This window comes from Epinephelus moara, chromosome 16 (assembly GCF_006386435.1).
Source record: "Epinephelus moara isolate mb chromosome 16, YSFRI_EMoa_1.0, whole genome shotgun sequence".
NCBI lineage: Eukaryota > Metazoa > Chordata > Actinopteri > Perciformes > Serranidae > Epinephelus > Epinephelus moara.
The window spans coordinates 39,006,238-39,025,581 of NC_065521.1; the positions used below are offsets into that span (position 1 = coordinate 39,006,238).

The 19,344-nt window shown below is 43.5% G+C and overlaps 1 protein-coding gene across 1 annotated transcript in view; it reads left to right on the plus strand.

Moving 5' to 3' along the window:
* Positions 1 to 481: 481 nt before the first annotated feature.
* The window catches only part of plxna2 (plexin A2), a 272,248-nt gene continuing 253,385 nt past the window's right edge, over positions 482 to 19,344 (plus strand). The window contains exon 1 of the mRNA XM_050064354.1: positions 482 to 1,063. The gene's annotated coding sequence lies outside the window, so the exon portion shown is untranslated. The remainder of the gene's footprint in view (positions 1,064 to 19,344) is intronic.

Sequence of the window (19,344 nt, forward strand, 5' to 3'; positions counted from 1 at the left end):
TGGGTAAGAACATTTTCTTTTCATAATGTAATGCAATATCCAGTTGCCAAATGTCAATATTAAGTCAATATAGTCGGTTATAAAGACTTCCAAATGGAGTGATAGAACAAAGTGTGTTATTATGTGTGTGAATCCTTCTACAGAGAGTTATCCAAACTGTGGATTATAGTAAGTATGTGAGGAACTAAGGGCATCTTTTTGGTAAGGTGGTGATTTTAATTCATTTTTTAGATGTGAGGGTTGGTGCTTTGCATTTGAAGCACTTTGTTGAAGACACAAAAATATAGCAGTGTTAGAAAATATGTCTTCCCTGTATATATATGTAGTCCTAAATATTGCTCCAAGTCTCTGAATTCTGCACAAATGTTTCTTTAACGTATCCATTATTAATGTTTTTCTTTGGGCGGAAACAGTTAACACCATAATGAGCCGGAGTGTGAGGGGGCTGGGTTTAAACGCGCAGTGTGCCAGTGGCGGCGTACACACACTACTGTACACTGATGGAGCCGCTAATCTATGTCAGTCCGGCAGAGCCCTGTGAGAAAGCAACGCTGCGGGTCTGAAGCGACGCTGCGAAACACACACTCTCACACACACCGGCCGTACGGACGATGATGATGATGGCAAAGCCTGACCGCGGCTTCTTCATCTAACCTTGTGCAGAGCAGCACCGGGAGGACGCTGAACCCCGAACTGAAGGAATGTGCCGTCTCTGACACGCTGTAGTAAAGTCCCATCAGGAGGTCAGCTCAGATGCTGGAGGCTCTGCTGCCAAGTTTACGCACCGAATCTGCGATCACTCGCCGCGATGAAGGTTTTGAATGAATGACGCCACCGCCGCCGCTTAACAGGTTCCGTAGCCACATGTACCGGAGGAACTAGTGAATGTAAAGGCTGCAGAAGCATCACCGAGAAACGAAGCTTTGTCCACACACAGCATTTGGAAACATTTTTTGGTTGGACTGTGGATGTGAGTGTAGCGCGTCAGTTAAAGCCTGAAGACAGACAGACAGACAGCTGGAGGGGGGGCAGGAGGACCGGGAGATCCAGTTTAAATGAAGAGGTGAGTGACGACGGCTTAAATGTGCAAATATTTGAATCCCACACAACACACACACACACACACACACACACACACACACACACACACACACACACACAATGTTCTGTAATTTCCCACACTGCGGAGAGACAACTGGACACAGGCATTTTCATCTTTCATTTTATTTAGGCTGCGGGCTGTGAGAAGGTAGCAGCCCGGGTTTAATATTTCATCACCACAGCTCACACTTAAATGAATGCTGATGTGTGGCCGTAAAATATTATGGTTTACAACCCCCCCCCCCCCCCCGCGCGCTGTTTGTGCATTACGCACAGGTGTTGCTCTGGATCCTTTACTATCATTTATCCTCTATTCTCATTCATTAGAGCTGAGCTGCCTCCTCATGCACCGGTGTCAGTGAGTTACAATCTGCCTCACAGAGGTGATGCTTCCAGTTTGCATCAGAGCTGCTGCTGCTTTGTGTCAGTCAGACCTTATAGTGGAGTATTTAATGAAGTTAGTGGAGTTATTTCTAGTGTCTTGGTGCTTGGATTCCTCTCAGTGTGAGACTGTCTTGTGATTTTGATTTGCTGACCTTGATTGTAATTTCAAAATGATGCGTGCCCTTCTGTTCAGTGTCACAGGATTTGTATTTATAGACAACTTAATATTTTTTTAAGATGTATTTGACTAGTTGGAGGCGACAGATCTGGACATGCTGTCACTGCAACAAGTGAACCCTCGGTCAGTAGTCAGAGCTGATTATCATCCTACTTTTTACATGCACTAAAATATATACACTGATTTAGTTTCACAAGGTCACCAATCTGACACCATGTGAACATTTCCCTCTCCTCAAGTGGTTAGAATCAAAAACAATCTGGTGTATTGACGCCAACTGGCATCAATTTAGGACTCCACATCGACTCTAGACTCTCATCTGTCCCAATTCAGCAGATGCACCTACAAATCTTCATTCTCTGTCAGACTGCCAGCGCTCCGGCGAGCACCCGTTACAATGACTCTAAAGAAAATAAATGTTGTCTTAAGTAGAAAATTGCCTTACATTTGCATGAAAATAACTTACATCTGCCACGGCTGACGGGGAGCATATTAATCCCTCTGCTGGTGCAATCAAAACCCGTTCTTTCTTGGTGAGATCACTGCTTTTTTTTTTTAACGTGCATGTGAAGCGTGACCCACTCACATCATTATTTTAATATCCATCTCAAAGTGAAACAGCAGTTTGACCCCAAAGCAGCCACCAGGGTGGAAATTGCTGCCTTTGGAAGAACAAACCAGCACTCAGCATTGGCTTGATTATCACATGCTGATTATATTCACCTAATTAACTCCAATCTAATGGAAAAAAAACACACATTCGCTGATAGTGTGGTGCTGCCGCTGAGCAATCAGCCCCTCTGACCGGCTGGCTATTCAGCAGCTGTTGTATGGCAGTTTTAAACACTTCTATTAGCTCTGCTTTGCTTCAAATGTATATCCATCATTTACAGTAACCTTACGTGACACCAGTTTATTGCTGCTAACTCGTTCTTTTGAAGGCAAGCTCATACAAGAGAATTGCTGTTCAGAATATTTTCAAAGCTGCTGTTGATCGTCTCAGTTTCTTCTGAAAGCAACGGATCGCAGCCGGTTTTGCTCTCTTTTTAAATAATGGAGGATATGAGCAAAGATGTTAAGGATTCTGCTCAATGAATCGCTTTCAAGTGATGCCTTTGAAGGCACGCCGTCCAAGAAAAAGCCTTTCGAGAAGCACAACATCACACATACGTCCAATCAATAAGGTTAACCTCGCCGAGCTGGAGAGAAATTGCCTCGGCTGGACAAACTTAGGTCGAGCTTTGTGGAGTAACGGTTGATGTTTCTCTGCCACTGCTTCTCCACTTCACCTCTCCGTAGGGGGCTGCGATATTTTTGATTGGATTTAGGGTGCAGCTGTGTGGTCAGAGAGGTACTCTGTTCTTAGTATTTCTGATGTCGGGCTGATTTGCATAAGTCTGTTTCCCCCGGGGGAAAATATTCAGGTCTTGCGTTCATGGTTGTTTTCGGCTGTGCTCAAACACAAGATAAATATATATAACTCAGGGTTGTGCAGGATCTGGTCTTCGCTCCAAATATTTCATGTTGACTTTAAAAATAGCTATTTTTGTGTGCACACATGAGCAACTCTCTGACTGTGAAATCTCTGCTCTAAAGAGGAATCGGCCCTCGAATGCACCCTGTGGATTGTTTGAAGAGCATCTAATGCACCCTCTGTACAAGACTGCCTATCGCCATAGCTACCACCGCCACCGTCAGCATCTGTGTGCGACAAACTCTGCAGATTGGTGCACATGGCTCAAGAGCGTCCTCTGTTGATGAGCAGCAAAGAGCCCAAGTGACGAGCTGAGTTAATTGTGAAGGCCACAACGCGAGGCCGCAGCCTCTTTCCACTCAGTGCCTCCTGATTACACCACGCAGCTACTACGATGACATTACTACCAAATTTCTAACTGCCTGATTTGCTACTGAATGAGTTGCTGCCTTTTTGTGTGCTGTGTCACCACCAGCCTTCACGCAGCACACTGCTTGCTCCTCTCTGGATTCCCCCCTTAAGGCAGCCAGACTCACCACAGTTTAGCTTGAGAGATTTTGACAAGTCGTTGAGCATGCAGGCAGAATCCTTGACCTATTTCTTAATGAGTGAATACTGCAAACGCGCTCAGCGGCTGTGTATTCTGAACCCCCACCTCCCCTCCCTACAACAACCCCCACCATCCCAACTGTCTTTTGCTCACACACATGCACACACGGCAACACATGCAGATAATGGTGCTTTTGTGAGTTCACTGACTCATTCTCCCACAGATATAGGTCCTCCCTTCGCTATCTGCTGGAGTGCACAAACAGCGAGTGAGTGTTTGTTTTAATGCAATTGGCCTCCCGTCTTCCCCTCACTGTAGGCTGTTTATCTGAACCTCTCAACTGTCCAGCTGTCACAACACAGATCTCAATCTCTCTGACCCAAACACACACGCTCCACTCGCTCAGCCTTGTTATGCGCATGTTTGTGCGCCTGGGATCTGCGTTTATGGCGAGCACACACGTGTGAGGATTGACATAAGGGAGATCTGGATCTGTGGTGACATTGATCAAGTGGAGTGCAGCCGGGTAGAACATTTAAGTCTGAGAGGGCTCCGGCGTCAGTGAAGATCACAACCTCCACGCGGCAGGCGGCTTCGTTTACATCCTCCTGTGCTCGCAGTCTCTACTCGGGATAATTGTAAACAGCAAGAGTTTTTCTACCTGTCGCTTACGCTTCAAGTGGCAGAGATAGTCTCTCTAGGCGATGATTATCCTAACAAACGCTCGTTTTAAGCTGTTGTTGGTTGTAGAGGGAGCACTCTGCTGATATGTTGATTCAGGAGTGTAGGAAATGAGAAGTCTGTCTCTCTGCATCTGGAGTAACATGATACGAAACTTTGTTGCAGGGAGTCTGAAACTCATATGGGGCAGGTATCAGGCTAAAATTGGGAACTGATGTTTGGAGAGCGTTCAACATGATAGCTTAAGTTAGAAAGAAAAGCATATTGATTTTCAGACTCTCTCCATTACATAGACGAACGTTAGATCTCTTTCATGAAGAAGCAGATGATTTTTCATGTCTGGGCTTACACTGTGCGCCTGAATACATTTGGTAGAAATGTTGTTTTGATGCATCTGTCCCTCTGCTCTGTGCCAAATAGTAAAATCCAGTGTTGCGTATCCTCTTGTAAAGCCATTCCCTTGATGCTATAAGCATATAGATCTTAAGATAGAGCATTACTCTTTGATAATCCCCACACAATCGCAGATGTTAGAAAACACCACAGGACTACATTTAATGGTCTAGTCATGCTGCTGTAGCCGTTTTCATCATCTTGAGTAGTCGTGCGCGTTGCCTTCAGTGACTTATTGAATCGTTGAAACCGTTTTAAATTGATGACTACAGGCCACTACATTGTTAAGTAGCAGCTTGCCCAGTATGAGCAACACATAGCACAGAGTGCAAAAATCAATGCCACTCCTTTGCATTTCATTTTTCATGATACACAGGGAGACTGTACTTTCTGTTTTTTTTTAAAGGCTGTGATTACTTGACAGAAAAAAAGAGGCACCTTTCCTGCTGTTTACTGAGCTTGGATTGTTTTACTCTGATAGGCCTTTTCACAGAGTTTCTTTTCCACATCTCTGTCAAGATGCTTTTTCTTTTTTCGCAAGAAAGCTGTGTGTGTGTCCGCAGCTCCCAGACAGGCTCCAGTCAGTCTCATCAGAGGTCCATCGGGGAACGGTTAACAGTCGTCCCTCTGCCAGACGCAACCGTGGCCAGTCCAGATCCTGCTCTCTCTATTGATGGCAGCAAGTTAGCAATGAACCCCAGTGTGCACTCTGCTGTCCCAGAGGCTTGCCAGCTTGCTGAAACAAAGCCTTTTGTAGGGCTGCTGAATCCAACAGATGGAGAAATGGACAGTAAATGAAAGTAGAGGCAAAGGGGAATAAAGGAATTTAGTGGAGCATGTTTGCGGGTAGGCATTTAGGCTACTCCTTTGGGAAGCGTAACACCCTCACAATGCAATACTGGCAGAACTTAAATGTTCTCTCGTTGACATGCTGCGAGAGCGGCTCTGGGCCCCAATGCGAGTGGAGAAGGCAGTCAGCTCACGAGGGCTCTCCAGGGCCTGGGAAGCCTTTATTAAGATGTTAATGGAACTGCCTTCATGACACATTTCCACGGGACAGGATCCCTCGCCTCTGCCATTCTTTAGTGCCTCAATCTGCCTGCCACAATCATCAGTCTCTCCCCCTCGCACAACAGCCTGTTTAGGCATTCAGCCCCATCTCCACATTCCCCTGCCCAGGCGCTCTCACTCTTTATCTGATCCCTGCTGTCACAAGCCGTCCTATATTTTTACCACGTGTAACAAAATTACGCGATGCCAGCGATAAGGGCAGCAATCCTGGCACGGGAAGCCGCAGAATAACAAGTCTGGCTGTTTGTTTGTCACTGATCTTCACACCGGTTGGAAGTCAGACTGTCACCCCAGCAAGCCATGAGGGCTGTTATGATTTTTTTTTTTTCCCTCTACAAACACTGTCAGCTGGTAGCTTGTTTCCAGGACGCTACCTACACCGCTTCCCCTCATTCGCCGTAGCCCTCAAGGCTGCCCACTGCAGCCTGAGCAGCTTATCAAAGCAACAACAACAAAAAGAGAGGGGGAAGAAAGACCTCAAGCTTTACATACAAATGCCTCGACTTCATTTTCATGAAAGGCACTGAATGCATTGTCTCAACCATTTTCTCTTTTCACATCCGTTTGAATATAAGTCAGTTTAGCCCGGCACCATCAATAATCAATTAGCTGGTGTCATGGGAGGATGTGCCGTTTTTTTGTTTGGTGGAAACTTGACAATAAGTGAGCAACAAAAAAGGAGCGGGAGAGAGAAGCAGAGTGGGAGGGGGTTTGTGTTAGACGCCAAGGGGCAGCTGTCAGGAGCAGATGACAGTGTGTGTGTATGTGTGTGTGTGTGTGTGTGTGTGTGTAATTTGTGCTTGGCTGCGTTTGTTTGTGTCCATTTTAATTTATTTTTGTTTGACTGCGTGGCACATGTGTCTTTTGTGTGCGAGTGTGTGCTGCCTGTGTGGAAGATGAGGCACCAGGGTAGGCAGCGAGGGCAACACCATGCTGCGCTGCCCACACTGCCCCCTGGTGATGAGGATGCCCCGGCCTGCCACTGTCGCCATGGTTACTGCAGGAAAAGGGGTGCAGACATTGCTTGTCTAGTCTGCTCATGTGCCATAGGGGAGCCCGGCCAATGTCAGCTTTATCCTTCCACTGTATACTGTACACCGCCGCCAAATTAGCATACAACTAGGACTTCTTTTCAACTCAAGGGGGGCTATTACGGCCATTAGCTCTCTCAGCCATTTCAAAGCAGTGTGTAATTTTCTTACAAGATTGACTCCCGGTACTATTTGCCCAGGAATGGTAAAATCCAGTAAGTTACTATATTTACATTAACTTAATTCTCCCTATACTTACTGGATTTATACTGAATTTCCTCCTGGGGATGTAGGCAACACAAACAGTGGTGCCCCCAGAATTTTCTTAAAGGGGTGGCCAGATGGGGCCACTGAAAATCTTGGGGTGTCACACCAAAACCAAAAGCCTTAACTGAATTTCAGGAATTTGATTATGCTATTGAAGTATACAGGCTTGTTGAAAACAACGTACCAGTCAGTGTTATGTGTCTATACATGTGAAGTGATTCATTGTTCTTCAGCTTTAATTTGCAGTAGTGCATTGATTATAAGGAACAAAATATTACTGGAAACAAGCCTTCTGGAGTTTACAGATAAATGGGTACCCATAGAACCTATTTTCATTCAGATCTCTTGAGGTGAGAGTTCAAGAGAGGGACCCATGGATGGATAACTGAACAGGCCTACTGGGCACAGGCCCAGGGGCCCAAAGTGTTATGGGGCTTCAGGTCACTCGAAGAGGGAGGGACTCAAAATGACCATAAAGAGACACACACAAAGACTATAAAGAGATGCAAAACAGCTGTAAAGAGACACAAAGACACTCACATCACTACAAAAAGGGGAAAAACAACCACTAAGAGACACAAAATGACTACAAAGACACACAATATGACTACAGAGAGACACAAAAAGACTACAAGGAGACACAACATGACTACAAGGAGACGCAAAATGACTACAAAGAGACAGAAAATGATTAAAAAGACACTAGATCACCACAAATGACACAAAATGACTACAGAGACAAAAAATGACTACAGAGAGACACAAAATGACCACAAAGCGACACAAAATGACTACAGAGAGACACAAAATGACTACAAAGAGACAAAATGACTACAGAGACACAAAATGACTACAAAGAGATGCAACATGACTACAAAGAGACAGAAAATCATTAAAAAAGACGCTAGATGACCACAAAGTGACACAAAATGACTACAGAGAGACACAAAATGACTACAGAGACAAAGTGACTTCAAAGAGACACAAAGTGACTACAGAGAGCCACAAAGTGACTACAGAGAGACACAGAGTGACTACAGAGAGACACAGAGTGACTACAGAGATGCACAAAGTGACTACAAAGAGACACAAAATGACTAAAGAGATGCAAAACCACAACAATAAGTGGCTGAACAACTTCAATTGTTTCTCGCTCCTATGTAGGAGAGGTGGTGGGGCCTTCTGCATGTCTGTGCCCAGGGGCCCCCTGTCTCATAATCCAGCCATGGAGGGGCCCCTTTGAAAGTAACCATGCCACTTTGTCCCTCAACAAAAATTAGCCTAATTTGGAGCATTATTTAACCCCCTCCCCAACAAGGTATGCTGATGTGGTTGGTTCCAGTGGATGCCTTTGGTTGTCTTGTTTCACAACATACCACTACCTTTACGCTAGCTTAAAAATGAGCGCGCCACAGCCTCTGAAAGACTGTAATGTCTGCCTCCAATTATTTTTTGCCGGGGGGGCAGTGGAGGGGTCATGGCCCCCATGCACTCCCTCTTTGGAGGCGCCACTGAATACAACACTCATATTCCCCTGTTTTTGCTGCAAGGCTCACTGGCATGTAGATACCTGCTCCTATGCTCTCGTCATTGTTACTATTTTGCAGTGAGCCGTGGCCTTATCTGGGTGGAAGGCTCTTCACAGTGTAAGGCAGGAGCCTAAACTCATCCTCAGCCCTCAGACGAGAGGAGAAGAAAAGAAAAGGGGAAATATGGCCTTCCAAATTGATTCTTTAGTGAGATAGCAAACAGAAAACCCTGTCTGGAAAAGTCCTCCCCCTTCCTCTTCTATCTTCCTTCTCACACACACACACACACACAGACACACACACACACCCTCTTGATAAACTTTTTCCACTGTTGTAGACCACAGTAAATTGAGCCAAATTGATGATGAAAGACCTCGAAACTCCCACAACTTCAAAACATAGAGTGTGGCCTGCTGTGGCGTCTTTCTTCCCTGCGATGTTGATAGAAGCATAAAGGCAAACAGTTATGCTGAGTGACTCTGCTGCTGCTCACTGAACTGCATATGTGACTTATAAACATGGGAGGTCCATGTAGTTTTAACTTGGATGCCTCGTCAGGGAGGCAGTTACTGGGAGGGAAATAGAGGTGGGAGATATATTGATTATGCTCAATATATCCCAGCTTATTCCCTGTGGGATGAATTATATACTATATCATATCAGCAAAAACACTTCTGGCACTTTATTTAACTTATATTACAGATCTTTATTTACCTTCAGTATAAAAGTATTTTGCTTAACTTTATTATAACAGTACTTTATTTAACTCTTTTTAGCATAACTTTATTTATTTTACTATATTACAGTTCATTATTTAACTTTATTATTATGACAGTATTTCCATTTAACTTTTTGTTACTACTGTATTTAAATTTGTAACATGATTTATTTGACTTTATTGTGCAGGACTTTATTTAACTTTATTGTAACAGGTCATTATTTACCTTTATTAAACTCCATTTTAACAGTACTTTATTTAACTGTATTGTAAATTGACTTAATTTAACTTTATTATAACAGTACTTTATTTAACTTTATTGTAAAAGGACTTCATGTAACTTTATTGTAACAGTTACTTATTTAACTTTATTGTAACAGGACATTATTTAACTTTATTGTAACAGTTACTTATTTAACTTTATTGTAACAGGACATTATTTAACTTTATTCTAACAGGACATTATTTAACTTTATTCTAACAGTACTTTATTTAACTTTATTGTAACAGTAACATTTAACTTTATTTTAACAGTACTTTATTTAACTTTATTGTAACAGTAACATATTTAACTTTATTGGAACAGTAACTTTTTTAACTTTATTGTAACAGTAACATATTTAACTTTATTGGAACAGTAACTTATTTAACTTTATTGGAACAGTACTTTATTTAACTTTATTGTAACAGTAACATATCTTTATTGTAACAGTAACATATCTTTATTGTAACAGTAACATATTTAACTTTATTGTAAAAGGACTTTATTTACCCTTATTAAATATCAGTAGCTTCTTTATTCAACTTTATTGTGACAGTAGTTTCTTTGCTAGTTTAGTAGTACAGCTGTCTACAGTTTAGAGGTGATTTCAAAATATCAACATATATACTGTATTATTTTGATATAGCCTAAAAATACTGCAGTGTTTTTCACAGGTCATATCTCTCGGCCCTGGAAGGAAGGATTTTGGATATATCATGAAAAGTTTGGTCTAAAGCTCCTGCCGCCAGTCCTGCTACTCCAGACTCATTACTTTGGCCCAAGGTGATTTATAGTGTCCAGGCCGGGGGAAACGAACTCTCCCCTGGGACAACAGTTATGTTTATGCATGAATACATGATTCTGATCCACGCACAGAAGCCAGTGGGAGAAAAGGGATGAAAGGTACTTAAAAAGTGAGGCAGCTTGTCATAAAACCCACACAGAGTCTGTTTGGATGTGTAGCTGCTCTCTCTGGCACGCTCGGGGCTAAACTGTTAATAACACTTTATGAATGTAATTGCTTTTGTTGTTGATTCTGACCTCGGCCCGACCTTTAAGATTATAGCTTTGCGCACCATAAACATAGGTCTTTGTGGAATGTGTGGGATACAGAGGAACAATAAATCCTGTTTTCCCCTGGATGCATTTCTGGGAGCCCGTCTTATCAAACGATATCAACAAAACGGCCATTGTGAATCACGCTGTACAAACTAAATTGAGCTACAGTAACAGTGTGCTTGGCAAATGACTGATATTTGTTCCTGCCAGCCAAACATTATCAAGATGAATCTATCGTAAAGGGGAAGTCAGATGTTGTTGTTTCACTGCTCTTACTTCCTACTGCCCCTTGCTATCAAAGGGAAACACTCTATGTACTCAGTGGAACAGCGGGAGCTCGCCCAGACAGACGCATTATTCTGCCTCTGTCGCAGCCAATGAAATGTGAAACATGACAGCAGCGTCTTCATGTACCCTGCATTAGACAGACGGGAAAATCATTAAGAGAGACTAAGTGACATGATGCGATATCACGCCATGCAAAAAGGAATAATCAAAAATCACTACGTCCTCACACATCAGCTGCAATGTAGGTCAGACGCATTGTCTTTTCTGTGGTGTTTATGGAGAATGAATCAGGGTTTCTTAGACAATTATTCAGAGTGTGACAGTCGAGCCTTTTGCAGCAGAGGACTTTAAATCCTTGTGTTGTCCGTGAAGATGTTGATTAAATATGACTGCGCTGAAACATTTGCGTGCCTGAGGGAGGCAGAGGTAAAAGAAGGGGGGGGGGGGGGGAGTGAGGAAGGCAGGGGACTGGGCAGGTTTGTACTTGAAAGCAATGAATGAGCATCCTTTCTTGTCTTAATCTGCAACAGTTAGGGATTTACACTACGGGAGCTAATGCTGTTAACCAGCTGATCCACACAGAAGGTGCATTCAAAGGATATTTGCCATGTTAACTGCTGCTACAGCCTCGACTTTACCTGACACACCTTTGTTTCCATGTTCATCTTGCAGGGAGGGTCAATCTGGGAATTAAGGAGATTTTTTTCCCTCATTGCAGAAGGCATCTCTGAGCTTGTAGGTACAATGTTTACTGTTAAGTACTTTGCACAAGCCTCATTGCCTCTACTCGCTGCGAGCCCTCCCCCACATTTCACAGAGAACATGTTCAACCTGACAGGGGTGAATAGGTGAGGGAAATTTGCATTTTATTACAACACATGCACAATGTTTCAGGCGATATTTTTTTTGTGTGAACATAATGTTGAATATAAACAATTTGCTTTTGCAGGGTTTTAATGAATGTTTTTATTTGCAAACAAATTTCACATATCACTGAGGAGAAGATCAGCACAATTAGGCATTTGTTTTAGTCGTCTCTTTTTCGAAGGCTACAGTAAATGGTTTGTTCTTTGTTTTTTTTTGTTTTCTAAAGCTGGTGATTAACAGTATACTGTGTAATCTCCTCCGCGTCCACACTCCTCCCTTTCTCCTGCTTCCTCTCTTCGCTCTCTCCTGTTTATTTGGGGGAGTAGAAGAGTGAGAAACGGTGAGAGTGAGCTGGGTGGAGGGATGCCAGAGGGGACTGGCATGTGGCTTAGATGCTGGGAAATGTCAGCACATTTTCACATTCACCTGCGTTTTGGGACCTGAGCCCACATTCGGCTGTGCATCCTGAGACAAAGAAGAAAATTAGAAAATAAAAATGAGGACAGGCTGCTGGGCAACTGTTGAATAGGTCCAGTGTAAAGTACACATTAGCACATTCTTACTCATGTCAGCGCACACACACACGCTTCTTCTCACCACAGTGTAAATCCTTCATGGATTCCTTGAGTGCAGACATTGACAAGCCCGATAAAGGACACCTTGCCTTTGTTTGTTTTGCCAAGGCTACAGAGCTCATGGGTTGTGTCGTACAAAGCGTGAGTTGCTTCAATGGCTTAAGGTCTGAAAAGCTGAAATGCTGCATGTCTGCCTGCCTGTCTGACTCCCTGAGGCGCTGAACATGTACAGTAGCTCTGTGTCAAGGTAAACAACCCTGCCTCTTTTTGTACACTGCTCTTTGACGCAACCAATCATAATAAGGACAGTGAACAGAGAGCAAAACTGTCGACTGAAGGACAGCCAGACAGATTTTACTGCAGGGGCCATTATTCCAGTGCAGTTGCTTTATAACAGTGCGAGAGCCACAAAAGAAACCTGTTTCTAACATTATGCGATATCTGAGCCGCTTGTAACGTTTGGCAGTAAAGGGTCTTTACTAGGGAAGTGTTTAAATGAAAGGAGACGGAGAGGAATTAGCTGCAGAATAACGGCACTATTTAAAGTGCATTAGTAGCCAAGGTGTATGACTCCATTTAACTGAAACACTGAGTAACACTGAGAGCTGTCATCCACAAGATTACTTTGAGGGAGATTATACAATTGATACTCCATTTCAGTTGTAGATGGGAGAATAATTTTCCGAAGAATGTAAATATTGGATTCATATGAGCGACCTCTAAAATGAAAGCCACATTTAACACCTGCTAAAGACAAATGATCATATTGCTACTGCAGGCTCATATGTTGAGCTTGTGACTGATCAAGGTCAGCGGTCATTCAGTAGGACTTAAAGGGACAGTTCACCCCCTAATCAAAAACACGTCTTTTCCTCTTTACCTGTAATTTGTCAGTCTCAATTGTTTTGTTGTGAGTTGCGCAGTGTTGGAGATATCGTCCGTAGAGTTGTCTGCCTTCTCTCCAATATAATGGAACTAGATGGCACTCAGCTTGTGGTGCTCATAGAGCCAAGAACAAGCAATGTCTCTTTCCAGAAATCATGACCCAGTTACTCAAGATAATCCACAGGCCTTGTTGTGAGCAGTTCCATGTAGGAACTATTTTCTTTCTACTGAACTACACCTCCAACCGCATCACTGCGCAGAAGGAAGTGTGCATCTACTGCTAGCTCACCTAGCACCACTGAGCTAGCTAACGTTACAGCTCAGGCAAGGAGGACACTTTTAATGTTGACATCTTGTACTGTCATGAGTCTCTTTTTCATGAGTAGATGCACGCTTCTATGGAACTGTTTTCTTTCTACCTAACAACAATTGACAACTATATCAGCACGCAGAAGAAAGCGTGCATCTACTCATGAACAAGAGGCTTGTGCTCATGACAGTATTAGATGTAAGCAGTTGATGGGTGTAGTTTGGTAGAAAGAAAATAATTCCTGCGTGAAATTGTTCATCAGCCTCTCGTTCATGAGTAGATGCGCGCTTCCTTCTGCGTGGTGATATGATTGGCAGGTGTATTTGGTTTAAAGAAAACAGTACCAAGGAAGTGTGCATCTACTCATGGACGAGAAACTCATTCTTGTGACAGATATTGAACATTAATGGCGTCCTCCGCGGCTGAGCTGTAAAGTTAGCTAGCCTTGTGGTGGTAGGCGAGCTAGCAGTAGATGCACACTTCCTTCTGCACAGTGATACAGTTGGCAGGTGTAGTTCAGTAGAAAGAAAATAGTTCCTAAATGGAACTGCTCACAACAAAGTCTGTGTATTATCTTGAGTAACTGGGTCATGATTTCTGGAAAGAGACATTGCTGTTGAATTTTCAAATGTGTTTTTTGGCACTTTGAGCACCACAAGCTGAGTGCCATCTAGTTCCATTATATTGAAGAGAAGGTTGACATCCCTGTGGCCGATATCTCCAACACTCAGCAACTCACCAAAACAATCTAGACTGATAAACAGCACTACAGGTAAGAGGAGAAATATGTATTTTTGATTTTGGCATGAACTGTCCCTTTAAAGAGCCGGCTGTGAGAATGCACTGAGCCTCTGGTACAAAGCAGAGGAAGAAGCAGGGAGGTCTGAGTTTTCTTTACTCGTGACACTGAGTCAGACGGGAACAGGAGAGGAAGCTGGAAGGGAGGGTCGGAACAGGAAGGCAAACTGTTTTCATAGAAGTCAAGGGCGCAGTGTGCCAGCCAGAGGTGTAATTCGGTGACACCAGGGTCAGTGAAAGACAACTTGGGAATCGCTGACTAACTAGCCCTGCCCAATATAGGCCTGTAGATGATCTAGGTGCGTGTGGAAGCGTAATACTCCAGACTAATGGGAAAACTCTCTCATTGACTCAGAGTCAGTCCCAGCCAGACTGAAACAGCAGTGAACCAACCACCAAGTGTCCTAATTAGCCCACTTCAGCATGTTAGTCTGCCCCAGCTGCTCCTATTTATGTTACTGATGAAATGCTGAATGGGGCTTTTTTTCCCCCCCTTCGTTACATTTTCTCAAGGGTAGCAAATAGTCGATTTTATCGTTTTTCTCTTTCCTGTTATTGCACTTTTTTTGCTGGAGTATGATTATATGTTTTGCCTTCTGCTGATGCAGTGTGCGGAGGAACAGCAGCAGCAGGGCTGTTTTGTTTGGCTGAAAGGGTGACTGCCAAGTTCCCGACCCCGTGTTTTGCACCCATCTCCCCCTTCGACTAAGAAACGACATAATGTGGTGATAGGAGGAAATACTCGGGCTGCCCACTGCTGTGTTTATGCTGACTCTAACGTGAGCATCAATTTCATCCCATCCTCTGCCACAGCACACTTATCATGGAGAGGTTTCAGTTACATCTCTCAATTGGATGGAGAGGGTGCTGGCTTGCTTGCCCGAGCCTCATTTTACTGCCTCACTAAACCCGTGGCCCGGTATGATCGCTTTTAAAGCAGTCAAGCCACAGCGTCTCTCCCCCAGCTTCATCATCTATGTGTGCGGTCTAAGGAAAAAGTTAATGCGAGGTAAAAGCTGCCACTGAGGAATCCAGATCGCCTGGATTTTGGCATTGGTCATACTGACCAAGCATGGGAATGCTCTTTTCTTTGATTTATTTCCAGTTATTATTTCTCTGTCTGTTCATGTTCTTTATTGCTCTCTTTTTTTTTCTCTCTTGATATTGCGCTTTTCCTCTCTCCCCTCTTCTCTCGCCTCTCTCTTTTTGGCTGTTGGGTCTTTTTGTCTCTCTCACTCTGTCTTTTTGCACTATGGGATCTGGTCCCAGCCTGCCTCACTTCCTTAACAATGAAGCAGATGCTAATTTTAATCATCTTACTAGCAGAGATTAGTCTTTGATCAAACTTAATGCTCAGAAAGCAACTGCTGCATTCGGTTTCAGAGGGAGAGGGAGGCTGTGCTTGTAAATGCAATCTGGTGACTAAGGCAACGCTGGATACTCAATGTGAGCGCTGTTACACTTAAGCCCTTTATACATGTATTTCTCTTGCCCAACATTTTACATGATGCGCAGTCAAAGCATTGTAAGAATTACCAGAGCTGGATTTAGACAATTCCTGCTATGAATGTCAATGTTTTTTCCCCCCACTAGACCTACTTATGCGCATGCAAGTGTGTGTGATTACATCGATGACATGCTTTCCAGAGAGGCCTCTCCGCCGGGTGCCTTTATCAAGATGTAGTACAAGAAGAATACTGACGGACAGTTGTATGAGGCTCGGTGGCCACATATAATGGATGCTCTCCAGTGTCTGTCTGAGGAATATGGATGGCCTGACTATCTTTGTGTTATATCTATAGCAGAGCAGGGGACAGATTCAGGAGCCTGTGGCCTGTGAAAATGAGTGTGAAGCACTTATTCCCAGGTTCACTGATGTAGTGGACCGGCTGTAGTAGCTCTTCATACAGCTCCAGCAGAGCGGCTCTGACAGCCAGGAGTCTTGTACAGTATAAGCATCCTGCAAGTGTCCTCTGCGGCAGTTGCCTGTATCTCTTTTCAGGATGTTTGACTTTTCTTGGTTTAGTAAAAAAGATTGTAACCCTACTCCAGAGTTACTGCAGGTGTAATGACTGGAGGAAAAGAAGGGTTAAAGGAATACTTCACCTCCTATATGATCATTAGCATATCAGTTAGTCACTGTGTTATGTTAAATTTGAGAATTAAACATTGTTTTTCTAGCATGCCCTCCAGTGAACGAAGAATCCAAAAAAGGAGAAAATTCCATTTGAATTGAAGTCATAGGGGTCCACGTTTAACAACAGCAAAACCATGTCAAAACTGTTTCCAGAATTCAAACGACTCATGCAATATAATCCAAGTCTTATTTATCCAGTCGTTCCGTTCAGTACTTCCCAAACAGACAGCCCTTTCTAACACGGAACTGAACTTAAAGTGAAACTTATCTACAATCTCTTTAAAGCCATGCTCCACTGCTGTGTAAATATTGGCAGCTACTTTATAGTTTTACACATAGTTTCCACTTACATACTGTATGTGTATGGAGACAAGGCAACTGGAAGTCCATTTATTCCTATAGAAATCTCTGTGATTTCCGATGTGCCTGTGAAACTGGTCAGGAATTTGCCGCAGGTGCATTAAAAAAAAAAAATAAATTCTGTGGATTTCCGAGAGACCGCATTACAGTGTGCTAGCTTAGCTAACAGGCTGCTAACAGGCTATTTTCCTCCTTTGTCCTGTAATGTTCCAAGCTCATATTCCAAACTACTGGATGGTGAAAAACGGAAAACTAGACCCTTCCCCATGGCTACAGGTAGTTTCTATCAGGTTTCTGTCCATCTGTAAAGAAATGCGCTTCCTTACGTTGGACATCATGCATATATTAACGGATCTATGGACACCAGTCTCGTAAGTGGAAACAAGACGAAAATACCTATCAGCTCTAGTTACATTTTTATCTGTCGTAGTTTTAGTCTACTTTTAGTTGATGACAACTCACAAAGTTTAGTCAACAAAAAGTCATTCAGTTTTAGTCAGTTTTTAGTCGTTACTTTTACCCACAATGTTTTTTCTTTGAACTACTTCAATTAGGCTAAAACAGCTATCAGAAATTTGAATCAAGGTGACAGGTTGTATCAGTCAGACACACACGGCTGCTTATTCACTGTCGCATTACAGTTCACAACTCACGCTACCCCCTGGCGCTGCTCTGATGTGAGTGTTTTGCAGGCTAGTGAAGCATCATGGCGCTGACTATTTACTGGAGTTTAACAGTCCTTTGGTGCTCCGATCTCATACCGCTCATATCAGAAAATACCTGCAAGCACGGCCATGCTTGGCTTCCTAGTATAAAACATTTTTCTGATATGTTTCATAAAATAATTTGTCCTCTCGTCTCATTTCGAATGTCTGATAGTCCACCGCTAACATTTAAGTCCTGTCTTATTTGTCATTGAAAACAGAACATGCATATTGCTATGGTTTTTCTAATCAAAGATCTATTTTTGGCTCATCAGCGTCACTGATCACAGGAGCTGCTGCCGCCACGATTGGTAGTTTGTGCTATTGTGTGATTTTGGATAATCTGAAGGAACCCTTTGAAACGTCAAAGTCACTCAATACCATCAACAAACTCATCGATGGGTGAGTAACTGATATACAGATGGTCATTTGGGGGGTGAAGTATTTCTTTAAGGAAGGTAGAATCAAGGAAAAAAAGCACACTAGGCGAATAATTTTCTGTGGCGTCCAAGGCTTTTCCGTGCTGCCTGGCTGTTTAAGGCCTCAAAATATAATCCCAAGAAGTCCACAGAGCCATTCCTCTTCTCCCTCCTGTCCCTGTGACTTTGAACATAATGAGCGTTGGACCTCTTCCCCCTCTGATCCTTCGCTGTTCTCCGTGCTTCATCACAGCGGTGGACGATAATGCTCGTACAAACGCTGCCTCCACCTCTTGCATATTATGAAGCACAATACTCAACCTTCACAGCTGTAGTGAATAATACCAGGCAAAGCTATTACTTTGCCAACATGCTATTTTTCATCATAGACCTTCTAGGTCACCATGACATTCCTTCCTTCCTTCCTTCCACCTCCCACTCTCCCACTGCTGCTCACCCATCCTACTACAGTACGAGCAGGTGGGGAGCAGTTGTGCCACATGTGTAATAAATGTGCTTCACAGTATTTTGTGCATGCCTGTACTCCAGGGCACATGCTATACGTCTCTGCTGTGAAAACTCCCATCTGTGAATTTTTGCTGAGTTTCAAAAATGTTGTGCTCTATTTTTCTACAAAGAGAAAAAAATGTTGGCCATTTTAGAGCATCCTCATCGACTCGTTTTGCACCCATACGGTATCATAATTCAGCAGTACACTTGTGTTATTAAATAAACATCTGATTTTCTTGGCAAGGTTTACAACAGTCTTCCTAAAACTTCACACTGGTGTGTTGATAGTAGTGATATGCCTGCCCGACTCTCAGGACACTGGCTCACAGGAAACCAGCCAGTGCTGATTTTCCACCGTATCCCAGCCAGCACTGCATCCTGCGCGGGGTTCACACGGAACAGGGCCGGAAGGCACGCATGTGCGCTTCAGCACTGCTCCAGCAAGTCGCTCAGTCAGTCAGCCAGCTTGCTCTCGCTGGCGCTCTGTCCCATCCTATTCTGTCCTGTCCTGGCATGGCCTGGCAGCGGCTGCCGCACTCTGGAGGACGATCAGGTGGATTTTTTTTCACAGCCAGCATGCGCAAGGCTGAGCTAATGCCTACTGCAGCGCTCACTACTGTTTTATTATTCATATTCATTGCAAGTCCTAGTTGGACTTGCATACAAATGTAGTGTAAGCTTTTCTCTGAGCTGTGGTCTGTGACAGCAGTTTTGAAACTTTGCGTCCCTTTGTGCCAAACCAGTCTGTGCAACTCAAGTTGTTTCCTGTCCTGTTGCTCGTGAATCAGTCTTT